Below are 17,262 nucleotides of genomic sequence, written 5' to 3'. Positions count from 1 at the left end.
CCATTAGAGTTTCTGGGGTAGGCATGGTGGGGCCCTTGCTGTTCTTCCAGCTTTCTTTGAGGAGTTCATCCGCCAACATCGTCAACTCTTTGGCCAGTGCTTGTTTCTTGGAGTTCTTCGTCTCCATGGGTTGGCCCGCCAACATGACCAACTCGTTGGTCGGTGCTCGCTTCCTGGAGATCTCTGTCTCGAGTGGGTTTTCCACGGGCAACACTTTGCCTAGTGCTCCAGGATCCATCAATGAACTGACAAACAAAAAGCAATCGAAAGGAAACCACAATCGCAATGAAAAGGGGAAAAGAATAGGCTGTGAGAATCCATCGGTGCTTCGCAAAAAGAAGATCCTTGGAATGAAAATACAGTAGCATCAGTGATTCGCCCACCTTTCCTTCGTCGGTACAGAAGAAAAATGGCAGAAGTGAGTAGCCTGGAGTGAGGTTATCTTCAAGAAAGGGGAGAAAGGGTTTCAACAAGCGTTCTAGTGAAATGATGGTTGCTTCGTCCAGTCCAACTTCGAGGCCACTTTACCACTGTTGGTAAAGGTGTGGGTTTTGTGATATGACGGGTCATGACGGCCACACCGGGGTGGCCGATGAGTCTCGACTGTAGCACCTCGCTGTGATTTGGTGGATGGCACGCGGGCCTGGATGCTTTGATGTCCCGCATGTAGATAGAGCGGCTAGTCATATACTGTACAGTAGTAGTTTGGACGACAGACGAGGAGCTCCGTCCTGGTTGGATAATGTGTGCCAAATTGTGACTATAAATTTAACTAACCAAATGTTCATGCATGTCACAAAAAATTACATCATAGAAAACTATGTTCAAATACGAATCAAAGGATATAATTTTTGTTAACATGCACTAACATTTTGTAAGTTAAATCTTTGGTCAAAATTTAGCACAAATTGCAAAGGGGCCCTATAAAAATTGTACTCTCACATTTTGTTTTGAGGATACTCCCACATAGAAAATATAAATAATAATGCATGTTGGGGCAGCCCATGTTTCCTATAATTTTGGCCGTGGGCTTGTTCACAAATTTTAGGAGGCGGTGGTTGTTCATTTAATGAAGTGTCTAGTACCAGACTTGAACGATACAAAGTGCGACCTGGCACACCATAACACCACTTGGAATAAGCGGGTATCTATCTCAAAAAACAATCAACAACTAAAAAAACGGCGACCTGGCACGTACACAATTTTAAACGATTGTTTTGATGGAGTGAAAAAGGAAAACTACCCCACTATACGTATATATATAGGCTGGAGCCTCCACGCTTGCTTGCTAGGGTTGCTCTATTCACACACTCTCATCCTCTCCAGATCTAAACAAGAGAGCGTAGCACCGTCTTTCTATCGTCACCGCTGGTTACAGATCCGGACGTATCCCCCTCGGCCGGTGAAGGGGAGGAGGGGAAGCGTTTAGGCCGTCGTCGACAGCGAGGGAGGAGACCCACTGCCGGACGCACCGTTATCTCTGGCCGAGCGCCGGCGCGGGAGGTCCTCCGATCCCTTCGTCGTTGCGCTAGTGTGGGTGGATCCGGCTACCCGCCGCCCACCTATCCACATCCCGACGACCTTTAGGTATAACTTCCTTAGAAACCCACCTAGCTCTACTTCCCCAGCTTGCTACGTCACTGCATGTGCATCATTTTCTACCTCTCAGCCCCTCTCGATCAGATGGTCCAACGCCACCTATTTTTTTCTATTGTTAGAGGTAAAGCTACTTCATGGAGTCGAATCTTGTACTTGGTTCAAACAAGAAATAAAGGGGGGAAATTTAGTATGTACATCAGACTTGGTACAAACAGGAAGGGAAGGGGGTGAAAGTAGTACAGACTGGTCATCCAACCGGTCTCTTGGTCGAAAAGGGAAATATAGGGGAAATGCTGTACACAGTGGTATGACCAGGACTAGATTTGCTATCCACACATAGAAGTAGGTGGCTAGAGTGAAAAAAAGGGACCAACCCAGATATGTTTCTTGGATGTTTGTTTCTTGGGGCAACAAACTCTGAATCACCAATTTATGCCCCGGTTTAGGTACATGGTGCTGGACTGCTGGTGCACCCAGTGTCCCATGCCCTTATACCAAATATTTAGTTGTTCTTAATCTAATGCCCCTGGTAAAATGAAACCATGCCACTGTTATAAGACATGACAAGTTTAGCCATTTGTTTTTGCCAGTAATAATTTCAGACTCTGACTGTTTCCTCTGTAGCTTTTTGTGCAAACAGAGATATCCATTTCACCTTGTTGTTATTTGTGACCTTTTGGTGCACTGCACAAAACACTTCCTAAAATAAGTGACTTTTGTGCTGTTTAACTAGAATCTCAGAATGGAACCGTTGGTTCATTTCGGTGGAACCGCACAAAGGGAGATCTGTGTTCCAATCCTCATCATCCATATTGGCACCATAACCTTCCTTTAGGTAAGAATGATATTTAATACATGTGTTTGATACGTCTCCAACGTATCTATAATTTTTGATTGTTCCATGATGTTATATTATTAATCTTGGATGTTTTATAATAATTTTATAGTCATTTTATATCATTTTTGGTACTAACTTATTGACATAGTGCCAAGTGCCAGTTCCTATTTTCTGCATGTTTTTTACATCGCATGAAATCAATATCAGACAGAGTCCAAATGCAAAGGAACTCCATGGAGATTTTTTATGGACCAGAACGAACATAATGGGCCCTGGCAGCGCCTGGGGGTGCTACGAGGAGAGCACAACCCACCAGGGCGCGCCAGGAGGCCCAGGCGCGCCCTGGTGGGTTGTGCCCACCTCGGGTGCCCCCCGGACCGCCTCTTTGCTCTATAAATACCCCAATATTCCCAAAACCCTAGGGGAGTCGACGAAATATTGATCCAGCCGCCGCAGAGTCTAGAACCACCAGATCCAATCTAGACACCATCTCGGATGGGGTTCACCACCTCCATTGGTGCCTCTCCGATGATGCGTGAGTAGTTCTTTGTAGACCTTCGGGTCCATAGTTAGTAGCTAGATGGCTTCCTCTCTCTCGCGGAATTCTCAATACAATGGTCTCTTGGAGATCCATATGATGTAACTCTTTTGCGGTGTGTTTGTTGGGATCGATGAACTTTGAGTTTATGATCGGATCTATCTTTTTATATCCATGAAAGTTATTTGAGTTTCTTTGATCTCTTATATGCATGATTGCTTATAGCCTCGTATTTCTTCTCCGATATTTGGGTTTTGTTCGGCCAACTTGATCTATTTATCTTGCAATGGGAAGAGGTGCTTTGTAGTGGGTTCGATCTTACGGTGCTTGATCCCAGTGACAGAAGGGGAGCTGGCACGTACGTATCGTTGCTACTAAGGATAAAACGATAGGGTCTATCTCTACATAGATAGATCTTGTCTACATCATGTCATCATTCTTATTGCATTACTCCGTTTCTCCATGAACTTAATACACTAGATGCATGCTGGATAGCGGTCGATGTGTGGAGTAATAGTAGTAGATGCATGCAGGAGTCGGTCTACTGACGTGATGCCTATGTAATGATCATTGCCTGGATATCATCATGATTATTTGAAGTTCTATCAATTGCCTAACAGTAATTTGTTCACCCACCGTTTGCTATTTTTCTCGAGAGAAGCCACTAGTGAAACCTACGGCCCTCGAGTCTCTTTCTCATATATTTGCCTTTGCGATCTACTTTTCCTTTGCATTTATTTTCAGACCTATTAAACCAAAAATACAAAAATACCTTGCTCTGTTTTATTTCTATTTATTTTGTTTGGCGTTTGATCTATCAATCTACTACAAATTTATCTCACGTCTGTTTGCCTATCTTGAGGCGCCGTACCTCGGAAGGGATTGACAACCCCTTTAACACGTCGGGTTGCGAGGATTTGTTATCTGTGTGCAGGGGCTGTTTATGTTGTGTTTCTTGGTTCTCCTACTGGTTAGATAACCTTGGTTTCATATCTGAGGGAAATACCTACAGCCCCAGTGCTGCATCATCCCTTCCTCTTTGGGGAAATACCGACGTAGCTTCAAGCGACATCAAAAGGAATTTCTGGCGCCGTTGCCGGGGAGGATCTTCAACATACACTAGGTTTCTAATCAAAAATCTCATCTCCTCGCAATTTACATTATTTGCCATTTGCCTCTCGTTTTCCTCTCCCCCACTTCACAAAATTTGCCGTTTTACTCGCCTCTCTTTTCCGTTCCCCGTTTTCTTGCCGGATCTGTTTTTGAGTGCAATCTTGTTTTGTGGTCATCATGACTCAAGAGAACACCAAGTTATATGATTTCTCAAATACCAACAACAATGATTTTATCGGCACTCCGATTGCTCCTCCTGCCACTAGTGCGGAGTCTTGTGATATTAATACTGCTTTGCTTAATCTTGTTATGAAAGATCAATATTCCAGCACTCCTAACGAGGATGCCGCGTCCCATATTAATACCTTCATGGAATTATGCGATATGCAAAAGAAAAAAGTTGTGGACAATGATGTGGAGAAGATGAAATTATTTCCGTTTTCTTTGTGCGATTCTGCAAAAATTTGGTTTTCTTCTTGGCCTCGCAATAGTATCGATTCTTGGAACAAATGCAAGGATGCTTTTATCACTAAGTATTTTCCTCCCATAAAAATTATTTCCCTTAGAACCCAGATCATGAATTTCAAGCAACTTGAACATGAGCATGTTGCACAATCTTGGGAAAGGATGAAAATGATGCTAAGGAATTGCCCAACTCATGGATTAAATCTTTGGATGATCATACAAAAAATTTATGCGGGACGGAATTTTGTTTCTCGTAATCTTTTAGATTCCGCCACGGGTGGTACTTTTATGGAAATTAATTTGGGTGAAGCCACCAAATCTCTTGATAATATCATGGCAAATTATTCACAATGGCATACCGAAAGGGCTCCTACTAGTAAAAAAGTTAATTCGGTTGAAGAAATTTCTTCTTTGAGTGAAAAAGTTGATGCTCTTATGAAATTGGTTGCTAGTAAAAGTGCTCCTATTGATTTCAATGATACGCCTTTGTCTACTTTGATTGAGCAAAATAGTGATGCCATAGATGTGAATTTTATCTCTCGAAACAATTTCAACAACAATGCTTATAGAGGCAATTTTAATCCTAGGCCTTTTCCTAGTAATTCCTCTAATAATTATGGTAATTCCTATGGAAATCAATCTTATAATAATAATAGGAACACCTCTGATCTTGAGAATAATATTAAAGAATTTATCAACACGCAAAATGTTTTCAACACTTCCATAGAAGAAAAGTTGAGTAAGATTGATGATTTGTCTAGAACTGTTGATAGAATTGCTCATGATGTGGAAAATCTCATGATGAAAATTTTTGTGCCTAAAGTAGATGAATCAATTAAAGCTCTTTATGTTTCTATGGATGAAAGTAATAAAAGAACCGCTATGCTTAGAGCTAAAAGAGAATTTTTAGAAAAAGCGTTTTCTAGTGATTTCTTTCATAAAAGTGATGAAGATCTTAAAATGATTGGTGTTTCTTCAATTGATTCCTTGTTTAGTAAAGTTAAGATTGATGAAAAAGGGACTGGAGAAGAGTCAACTTTAGGTAGAAGGCGTCCCAATATTTCGGAGGGTGAAAATCTTGTTGAGAAAATTGATGAAAGTGGGTTTGAAAAGGTCAAAACTTCAGCTAGTGATGTACCCACTCTTTTGGATTACAAAGACTTTTAATTATGATAGTTGCTCTTTGATTGATTGTATTTCTTTGTTGCAATCCATGATAAATTCACCCCATGCTTATGAACAAAATAAAGCTTTTACTATACATATTGTTGATGCTATGATGAAAGCTTTTGAAGAAAAAATGGAATTAGAAGTATCAATTCCTAGAAAATTGCATGATGAGTGGGAACCTACTATCAAAGTCAAGATTAAAAATTTATGAGTGTTTTGCTTTATGTGACTTGGGTGCTAGTGTTTCTACAATTCCAAAATCTTTATGTGATGTGCTTGGTCTTACCGATCTTGAAGAATGTTCTTTAAATTTGCACTTGACGGATTCTACTATTAAAAATCCAATGGGAAGAACTAATGATGTTCTTATTATTGCAAATAGGAATTATGTGCCCATAGATTTTATTGCTCTTGATGTCGATTGCAATCCGTCTTGTCCAATTATTCTTGGTAGACCGTTCGTACGCACTATCGGTGCCTCTCCGATGATGCGTGAGTAGTTCTTTGTAGACCTTCCGGTCCATAGTTAGTAGCTAGATGGCTTCCTCTCTCTCGCTAAATTCTAAGTACAATGGTCTCTTGGAGATCCATATGATGTAACTCTTTTGCGGTGTGTTTGTTGGGATCGATGAACTTTGAGTTTATGATCAGATCTATCTTTTTATATCCATGAAAGTTATTCGGGTTTCTTTGGTCTCTTATATGCATGATTGCTTATAGCCTCGTATTTCTTCTTCGATATTTGGGTTTTGTTTGGCCAACTTGATCTATTTATCTTGCAATGGGAAGAGGTGCTTTGTAGTGGGTTCGATCTTACGGTGATTGATCCTAGTGACAGAAGGGGAACCGACATGTATGTATCATTGCTACTAAGGATAAAACGATAGGGTCTATATCTACATAGATAGATCTTGTCTACATCATGTCATCGTTCCTATTGCATTACTCCGTTTCTCCATGAAATTAATACACTAGATGCATGCTGGATAGCTGTCGATGTGTGGAGTAATAGTAGTAGATGTAGGCAGGAGTCGGTCTACTAATCTTGGACGTGATGCCTATGTAATGATCATTGCCTGGATATCGTCATGATTATTTGAAGTTCTATTAATTGCCCAACAGTAATTTGTTCACCCACCGTTTGCTATTTTTCTCGAGAGAAGCCACTAGTGAAACCTACGGCCCCCGGGTCTCTTTCTCATATATTTTCCTTTGCGATCTACTTTTCCTTTGCATTTATTTTCAGATTTATTAAACCAAAAACACAAAAATACCTTGCTGCGTTTTATTTCTATTTATTTTGTTTGGCATTCGATCTATCAATCAACTACAAATTTATCTCACGTCCGTTTGCCTACCTTGAGGCGCCGTACCCCGGAAGGGATTGACAACCCCTTTAACACGTCGGGTTGCGAGGATTTTTTATCTGTGTGCAGGGGCTGTTTATGTTGTGTTGCTTTGTTCTCCTACTGGTTCGATAACCTTGGTTTTATATCTGAGGGAAATACCTACGGCCGCTGTGCTGCATCATCCCTTGCTCTTTGGGGAAATACCGACATAGCTTCAAGCGACATCAGTGTTCATCTCTATTTTGCGACTACCATGAGAAACTAATGCTATTATTTACTAGTACACTTCCCTCACTGACAAAACCAATTCTGAAATAGAAGGCCAATCATGTACTTGGTTTCACCAACTGATGAGGAGAAAGAGAAACGGAGCATGAAGAGGAGGAAGAAGAAGAATAAAGAGGAAATGGAGATAACACGATGGTACCGTCCTATGTTATCCTAACATCTTGCTAGTGGTATTGTATTGCTATGTTGCTACTAGTCTTAATTTACTTGGAAGACTAGCAAGATGCACGTGTGGTTCACGTAACATCAAGATGCATTTGTATGAGTAGTTTATCTTGTGAGAGAAAAGGATGAACGAGGGAAGGCCTTATTTGCAAATGTGGAGAGGGGTGTGGGTACCTTTTTGCAAAATTGCCATAGTTTCTTCCTATCCGTCAGATATAAATCGGACGGCCTATATTGCAGGATGGCAGGCACACCATCATGACCAACTCCGTTTTTTTATAAGAGTAGAGTAGAGATAGATAGAGAAATGCAGCAGAGTAGTACTTGGGTTAACGATGCGTCTGTGACCCATCTCTACACGATCAACAGTGCCAAGGTGATCTTACTCAAGCCGAGGCCTCAGTCGAGGCCATTCAAGGGCTCCGGCAACGTCTACCTTACATGTGAGATGATCCTCCAGGGAGCCCTTCCACTTCTGATATCTCTCCTGCAGGGTCACTTAATTAATTAGGAGTACTTAAGTAGCACTAATGTATTGCTACCTAATTTTCCTATCGGAGTTAAACAAATCTTTAGTAGCACCCTATGCTAAATCATGCACTACAAAAAAGACACATCCGTGACATTTTGGGCCGAACGGATTTTTTCTGTCGTGCTTATGACACTTCTATGATGATAATTGTGACAAAACCCGATATCATCATAGATGTGGTGGGCTCCTACTTCTATGACAAAAAATCATGATAGAAAATGAGTTTTTCGTCCTGGGCGAGCCGGAGACGCAGCTGCATGACATTCTTTGGGCCGTCCATGACGGAAAAAACCGTGGTAGAAGCGAGGGTGAGGAAAATATCGGGGAGTTCCCGGTTACGGTGGGTGGTCGGGGGCCGAGCGATGCGCGTTTCTCTCGTACACGTACGCGCGTGGGTGCGAGGTGTTGGGCTCTAACTAAACCCGAGCAAGGCGTTCTCCTACTGAACCCGAGCGATTGCACTGCAGGCTACGCGTTACTGAACCCGAGCGATCGATCGATCCCTGGCTGTTAACTGAACCCGATCGAGCGATTCCTTCGCTACTGCTACTAATTGAAGCCGATCGGACCTTGCTGCCTCCTTCCCATGATGAACAGTGAGCGCTGTTGGGGGGGTTTGGATGAACAGTTCCCGATGGGGGGTTGGATGAACAGGACCCTGTGGTGTTGCAGCTCCATGAACAGGACCCCGATCGATCGAGCCGGTTGGGGGTGGATGAACAGGACCCTGTGGAGGGCAGGATGAACAGGACGACGCCGTGGAGGGATGGTTCAACAGTAGCCGGTGGAGGGCTGGATGAACAGTAGCCCATGGAGGGGTGGTTGAACAGGACCCCGTGGATAGGGCTGGTTGAACAGTAGCCGGTGGAGGAGCGGTGGAGGCTGGATGAACAGGAGCCCGTGGATGAACATCCGCAGGTGGAGGCCGGAGGAGGTCGACGTTGGATGAACAGTAGCCCGTGGAGGCAGTCGACGGTGGAGATGAACAGTTTCTCGTGGAGTCTCGTTTTGCGGTACGCCACACCCCTCCCGATGAACAGGATCCCATTTCGACCGTGGCCGGTCGAACACAAGGCCGTTTTTTCCGTTCTGCGGTACGCCGGGCCTCGTTTTGAGCAACTGTTCCGTCCAAGCCAGTTGGCTCCCGATGAACACGACGACGTAGTCTCTCCGTTTCGACCCAGCCATGTACACGAGCCCTGGCTGTACGCATGAGCGAGTAGGCATTCGAGACCCCGCTCGTATGTACGTATGTGGCCGTATTTACTTTCTCGCACCCTGGCTGTATGTACGTGTACATGCTACGTGGGCGCCTCTACGACGACACATGCCCTTCCTTACTCGGCCACGGTTCATCGCTGCAGCCCGCAGACAGACCGATCGACCAGTATGTACGTACACGTTCGCGACCAGAATGACAACGCTACGTACGCTTCAACCAGGTGGGTCCCAACTGTCAGGCACTTCCTTGCATGCGAAGATGTAGCTGGTGGGTCCCAGCAGTCAGGGGGGCGAATCATTTTTTTCCCCGTAATATGGACGCACTTCCTTGCGTGCGAAGATGTAGCTGGTGGGCCCCAGCAGTCAGGGGGAACGTTTTTTATGCAAAATACGATGGCCCGTCCGATGGGTCCCTGCTGTCAGGTGGAGGAATAATTATTTTCTGCGTAATAAGGACGCACTTCCTTGCTGCGGCCATGGACCCAACTGTCAGCCTCTCCACGTACAGTAATCTTTCGATGGAAGTCGTTCCTTGACCACGTTGACCACGCCGCGCCGAGAGCACCAGGGAAGGGGACGACGCGGAGCCGGGGAAGACGCGGTAGTGGAAGCCCACGTGGAGGGAGTATAAGGGTTCACTGGTTCGGCTGTGGTGTGAGGCTGCCGTCGCCGCAGAATAACAGGGGGTGTGGGTGAGTAGAGGGATGGCCTGGCCAGCGGTGGGAGTAGTCGGGGGCGGTGAGGCCTCCGCGGCATCACAGCCGGGCACGGGAGGCAGGAGCACGCGACACGACCGGCGCTGGTTTGGGCGGCTGGAGCAAGAAGACCAGAGGTTGAAGAAGCACGACGGCCGTTGGCTTGACATCGTACGGTCACTGTAGCTAGAATCATTAATATTGACTAAGTTGACAAAGCCCTTGGTACGCGTCAACGTAGTAGGCCCACAGGTCAGCCTCCGAAACAGTGCGCCCCAGATGTCAGGGGAGGAATCATTTTTTGGGCGGCTGAAGCAATAATATCCGAGATTGAAGAAGAAGCACGACGTCCGTTGGATGGACATCCAACGGCCACTGCTGCTAGAACCGTGTGTTGATTATAAGTTGACAAAGCCTTGCATACGCGTCAACTTAGTTTTTGTTTTTTTAGGGGACGCGTCAACTTAGTAGTCCCACAAGTGTGTGGCAGAGAACATATAGCCCATTTGCGATTTGTAAGAATGTACATCCCATTTTTGAATTCTAATGGAATTTACTACAGCCCATTTACAATTTGTTAAAAGTACAGCCCATATTCTAGCTAGGACAACGATTAATAATTTGAACCAACCGCTCAAAACAGAATTCAATAAAATTTCCCACATTTTGATGGGATACGAAATATCTTTATCCTGAAATTTCTAGTTAGAATAATATAATTTCAAAATAAATTTGTATTACGTAAAAATCCAACGAAATATTGCGCGCGCAACAAGTAATGAAATTAAAATTTTCAAATTCCAAAAATAATATATTTTTTAAACTAATTACGTGTTTGGTGCATTTTTTATAGTTACTGGCCAGTTTTTATAATTACATCCCATTTATTATTTCTTAAAGCCCATTTTCTTGTTAAGCCTAATGCATCCCTCCTAGGAAAGATTTGCAGCCCAGCGGGGCCGAGAATAACAAGTTGACCCGGATATTGTGTACAACTGTCAGCCCAGTTGCATTGCTGATGTTGAAAAAAAAGGTCTGTGTAGTACAGTATAACCTTACATGGCTACTCAGCCCACATTGAGCGACGCTGGAAAGGCCCAAACAAGGCTTCTGTACAACTTTTTGAAGTCACGGAGCTCAATAATAACTTAAGAAAAAAGTTAGAGTACAGTGGAACCTAATTAAAAGTTGTCACGAGCGGAGAAATAATTCAACGGGTCCCACTTGTGCGTGTGTGCGTGTGTGTGTGTGTTTGTGTGTGTGTGTGTGTGTGAGAGAGAGAGAGAGAGACACATCGGTCGATGCTCGTAAATACATCTTTCAGCCATATGCATTGCTGATGCTCAGTAAAAACTTATATAGTTGACACAATCATAAAGAACATCATAGCACACTAAACTTGCATACAAAATTTCACGCACGTGGCACAATCAGGGTGGAAGCAGTGGATCGCTACGGGTAGGGCTATGTTGAAACCAACGAACTCGTACATAACGGTTCATCGTCTTTATCAATGACGGCGAAATGTCTTGAATGTTGTGCAAAGAAAACAGATAGACAACACAATATATAAGTTCTGCTAGAACATTAAGTTGACGTACAACCCTTTCTAAAAAAAGTTCAGGTAAAAAAATAGAACAGGTCACAATCAAATGTACTGGCACATCACTGCTTCACACCCATAGCTCGAATTTAACTAGTATCTGACAAGATTCAGTTGTTACCTCAAATTAGAGCACATTCAGGCAGCCAACCTTGCCTCCTTCTCCCAGAGAAGCAGTGGCCTACGCCGCGCGATGGAGTAGACCCTGTGCCATCCATCATTCCGAGAAACACGGGGAAAGTCTGTGTTGACTCCTGTAATGACGTCGTCGACGGACCCGGGCACCAGCGGCGGCGGCTAGACTTTGATTGCTGGATTGACAACTTCTTCGACATGCACGAACACTCAATACAGGTACATCCCTAATGTTTTCCGCGGCGGCCTTGGTGGCGACGAATAGTACAACCCCGGTTCCTACACCGGTATCTCAACACCAATCACCTTCGGTATGGTGAATGACTTCTTCATCCATGCCATAACCGTTAGAGCCAGCTGTCTGGAGGAACAAACATACTTACGAGCTCACCTCCAAGGTCGTTGATAAGCTCATTCATGGACTCGCTGTTCCAAGCACGTCGAGGCATGCCGTGGAAGGTAAGCTTTGTTAAAAACTCAAGCTTAGAGGGCACCCAGCCCCATCCTGGGTGCCACCGATCAAAGCTCACCAGCGCGCCATCGCAGAACAAACGCCGAGAAGATACGAACACATGGCTACAGTCGAAAGTTGTCCGGAACCTGACGAAGAAATTAGCCGGTGGCGGACAGAGTTCAGTGAGCAAGTTACTTATTTGGATGTCGAGCGCAATGCCAAGAGCTTTGACAAGGTCGTCCGGCGAGACGGGAGGCCGGTCGCCGTTGATGGTCACCATCAACACTTTGCCAGCAAACTGGTCGTCAAGTGCCGCCATGCCACTGTTGAGCGACAGCACGCAGCGCCCGAAGGCAGGACGGACCTCAGGATCTCTGGCTCAGAGATCCGCGTTGACCGGCGACATGATAGTGTGATTGAGTACAGGGAGTACAGGAGGGGGATTTGGGGGAACTGGAGTTGGAATCGAGATTCCAGAGGTGGGGGAGGGGCGAGAGATTGGGGATGAAAAGGTAGCATGAATTTCGAACACGCGCCAATATGCTCTCGGCGCGCAAGCGCACGAAAACACCGGTAGCGCCCACATGTCGGCGCGCAAAAGTCCCAATTCTTTCTTTTTTGAGAGCCCAACCTTTTTTTGAGGATCTTTTGAGAGCCCGGCGTGAGAGTCATAATTGACCTGTTTGGCATTGCGTTACTACTTGGCCCATATTCAACGACATCACACTGGCCCAAACAAGTGTACATCATCGAAAAGACACTGAGCTCAAATTATCTATCTACATTTATAAAAAGCAGAGTTGGTGATGATGGTGTGCTTGCCATCCTGCAATATAGGCCGTCCGATCTATATCTAACGGATAGGAAGGAAACTATGACAATTTACCCGCACTCCTATCCACATTTGCAGATAAGGCCTTCCCTCGTTCATCCTTTTCTCCCACAAGATCTTGATGTTCCGTGCAACGCACGGGCATCTTGCTAGTAACTTGAAAAAAGGAGATATACTCTGAACACTGGAGAATGGTGATGCCCTCATTTAGCCCACCAGCAGTTCGAGATAATAAACAGTTCGAAACAATGATATATACAACATTCAAACACTGACTAGTGACTACTACTGACATAAATAGCAAGACATGATAGTTCATAAGAAGTCTTCCTACACCACCAAAACGCACCCATCTGCAGCGCTCAGACTCTCGTGATCCAGACGAGAATGACATTCTAAATAGAGGCAACTATTACATAGTAAGAGTGACATAGACAAGGATGACCACATGACAAGGAATATGCATAACAAAAGAGAGAACTACCCATCCAGAACAAGCAGCAAAGACAACAAGTCATACGAAGAGGGATGATCCAACACCATCATAATTTGCAGCCCCGCTTCAGCCACCTGTACTCCACCCTTTCGACGCAATAGCCCAATTACCTATCAACCTGAAGGCTTGAACCACATCACTGCCTATCAGACTCGACACATCCAAGGATCAAAGTTAATTCAGATGCCTTTGTCATTCTCACCTTCTTTTGGCTGCAGGCTGTATCGTTGACAATCAGGGGAGTTTGCTCCCGAACTCCTAGGGCTCGCCGTGTAGACACAGTTTTCCATAGCAAACAGAGCCTCTCTGTCATCAAGGTCCTTGCCAATGGTGATCTCCTGGTTATTCAGCTAATGGAGTCCGAGAAACAGAGAGTGTGAACCAAGGCTATTTACCCGCCTCCAACAAAAAAATCCTGAAGGCCCCAACAAGCTGGTATCCTGCTCTTAGACGTAACATCCACTGTTCGGATACTCACGTATTTCACGGTGCCTGTATACAGTGGGGTTTTTGCAATATAACTTTTCCGGCTCATGTGTCCGAATGATCATCAGTCTTTTTTCGTCGTCTGATCGAGCGAGGAACCAGTTGTGCTTCCCTGTTTTTGGCAAAGGTGGTGTGATTACAAAGGGCAGTAACTGTAGGGACACTGCATCATATCAAAAAGGACAGGCATTGTTAATGTAAGATCAACATTATTCAGAGTATGAGTAGGATAATGCAACAAAAAGCATTGATATGTCCCTAATGGAACTGGGAGGAAAATACAGGGAAATGTATACTGGGTTCAAAAATATAGAAGTGCCATGCATGGTTAGACTCATGTTATCTCACAATCTATTCTTCACAGGAAACTACCATGTCATGCATGTTATGTAATCATGTTCTGTCCTCACAAACAAATTCTTCAAGGAAACTAACAGACCATGCATTGTTATATACTCATGTTCTGTGGGCAAAAATTTTGTGAGCATATTATTCTAGCCATTGATTGTTGAAGGGCGAATATAGGTATGTACACATGGTAAGCATTACATGATTTCACTACTTCCAAATATAGAGTTCTCCATATGCACATTTACTTCCCTAATGTATGGTTAGATGAAACCAACAGTGTGATGCATGTTTCTACATCATCAAAATGAGGAAACTAACATGGCCATTGATACACACTCATATTTAGTAGTATATAGATTACTATAAAATAAGGAGAATATCCATATCTTCCTAACCGTTTGATTATTCGGGGGTACAAATTGGCTGTAATGACATGGTCGCAATCGCATGAATTAACTCATTCCAAATATAGCTAATTTACGACGTCTCTAATACATTGTCATAGTTCTACTCAAATTCTGCTCAAACAGGGATATGTCAATCATCACAAAAAGTTTAAACAGTGTCATGGCGTCATCATTAACATCAGACGGAAACAACTTACACGCATCATCCCAGCAATACGTGGTGCCATCTGCTTTGTCGATCGCGTAGATGATGCCATTGTGTTCAATAGCATCACAGAAGTGTGTATCATCTTTGACGGTGATCCACTACGAGCTGAGTTGTCTCCAGCTAAAGAAGGCATCGGCATAAAGATAGGCGAGTCCGCGGTCGAGCAAGGCAATTAGCTTGAAGTCTGCGTAATCCGCATGTCGTGTGGGCACTTGGCAGATTACAATCTTCTGCAAAACAAAGTCCGTCCAACTGACGTGGTAATCTAGATGACTTGGACCGCGATGGTAAAACTCTATATAATCCAACGGAGGAAGGATAATCTCATGGGAGGTCTGGAAGTTCACGAGCACCAACTTTTTCCCGTCTTCTCTGATGGCAGCCATCCAGTGGGAGTTCATGCCGACCTAGTACATACCTTCCAAGAAGTTTTGGGTGATGGTGATCGGATCGAAGTCGAGGGAAATGATGTACGGCGACCCACACTACATAGCTGCAAAGAAGTTTCGTCTAATGGAGATCGGATTGAAGTCGAGGGGCATCATGTACGCCTCCGTATCATGGTGAGCAAATCTCGCAAGACCAGATAGCAGCAAGTGATGTCTACTACACAACCTTCTTCTTGTAGACGTTGTTGGGCCTCCAAGTGCAGAGGTTTGTAGGACAGTAGCAAATTTCCCTCAAGTGGATGACCTAAGGTTTATCAATCCGTGGGAGGCGTAGGATGAAGATGGTCTCTCTCAAGCAACCCTGCAACCAAATAACAAAGAGTCTCTTGTGTCCCCAACACACCCAATACAATGGTAAATTGTATGGGTGCACTAGTTCGGCGAAGAGATGGTGATACAAGTGCAATATGGATGGTAGATATAGGTTTTTGTAATCTGAAAATATAAAAACAGCAAGGTAACTAATGATAAAAGTGAGCGTAAACGGTATTGCAATGCTAGGAAACAAGGCCTAGGGTTCATACTTTCACTAGTGCAAGTTCTCTCAACAATAATAACATAATTGGATCATATAACTATCCCTCAACATGCGACAAAGAGTCACTCCAAAGTAACTAATAGCGGAGAACAAATGAAGAGATTATTGTAGGGTACGAAACCACCTCAAAGTTATTCTTTTGGATCAATCTATTCAAGAGTTCACACTAGAATAACACCTTAAGACACATATCAACAAAAACCCTAATGTCACCTAGATACTTCAATGTCACCTCAAGTATCCGTGGGTATGATTATACGATATGCATCACACAATCTCAGATTCATCTATTCAACCAACACAAAGTACTTGAAAGAGTGCCCAAAAGTTTCTACCGGAGAGTCAAGACGAAAACGTGTGCCAACCCCTATGCATAGGTTCATGGGCGGAACCCGCAAGTTGATCACCAAAACATACATCAAGTGAATCACGTGAATATCCCATTGTCACCACAGATAAGCACGGCAAGACATACATCAAGTGTTCTCAAATCCTTAAAGACTCAATCCGATAAGATAACTTCAAACGGAAAACTCAATCCATTACAAGAGAGTAGAGGGGGAGAAACATCATAAGATCCAACTATAATAGCAAAGCTCGCGATACATCAAGATCGTATCACCTCAAGAACACAAGAGAGAGAGATCAAACACATAGCTACTGGTACATACCCTCAGCCCCGAGGGTGAACTACTCCCTCCTCGTCATGGAGAGCGCCGGGATGATGAAGATGGCCACCGGTGAGGGATCCCCCCTCCGGCAGGGTGCCGGAACAGGGTCCCGATTGGTTTTTGGTGGCTACAGAGGCTTGCGGCGGTGGAACTCCCGATCTATTCTGTTCCCCGAAGGTTTTAGGGTATATGGGAATATATAGGCAGAAGAAGTCGGTAAGGGGAGCCACGAGGGGCCCACGAGGGTGGAGGGCGCGCCCAAGGGGTGGGCGCGCCCCCTGCCTCGTGCTCTCCTCGTTGATCTCTTGACGTGCACTCCAAGTCTCCTGTATTGCTTTCTTTCCAAAAATAACTTTCCGAAGGTTTCATTCCGTTTGGACTCCGTTTGATATTCCTTTTCCGCGAAACACTGAAACAAGGGAAAAACAGAAACTGGCACTGGGCTCTGGGTCAATAGGTTAGTCCCAAAAGTAATATAAAAGTGCATAGTAAAGCACATTAAACATCCAAGATGGATAATATAATAGCATTAATACTTCATAAATTATAGGTACGTTGGAGACGTATCAGCAAGCAGGGTGTCTTGAAAAGCTTAGGCCTTGCTTCGACGATGGCCGTGTGCATGTCCCTCGAGCATGCAGCCAGCCGCAGGGCGCTCA

This window comes from Aegilops tauschii, chromosome 5 (assembly GCF_002575655.3).
Source record: "Aegilops tauschii subsp. strangulata cultivar AL8/78 chromosome 5, Aet v6.0, whole genome shotgun sequence".
In the NCBI taxonomy this organism is placed as follows: domain Eukaryota; kingdom Viridiplantae; phylum Streptophyta; class Magnoliopsida; order Poales; family Poaceae; genus Aegilops; species Aegilops tauschii.
The sequence above is the reverse complement of the archived record's forward strand: the minus strand, read 5'-3'. Positions refer to the sequence as shown.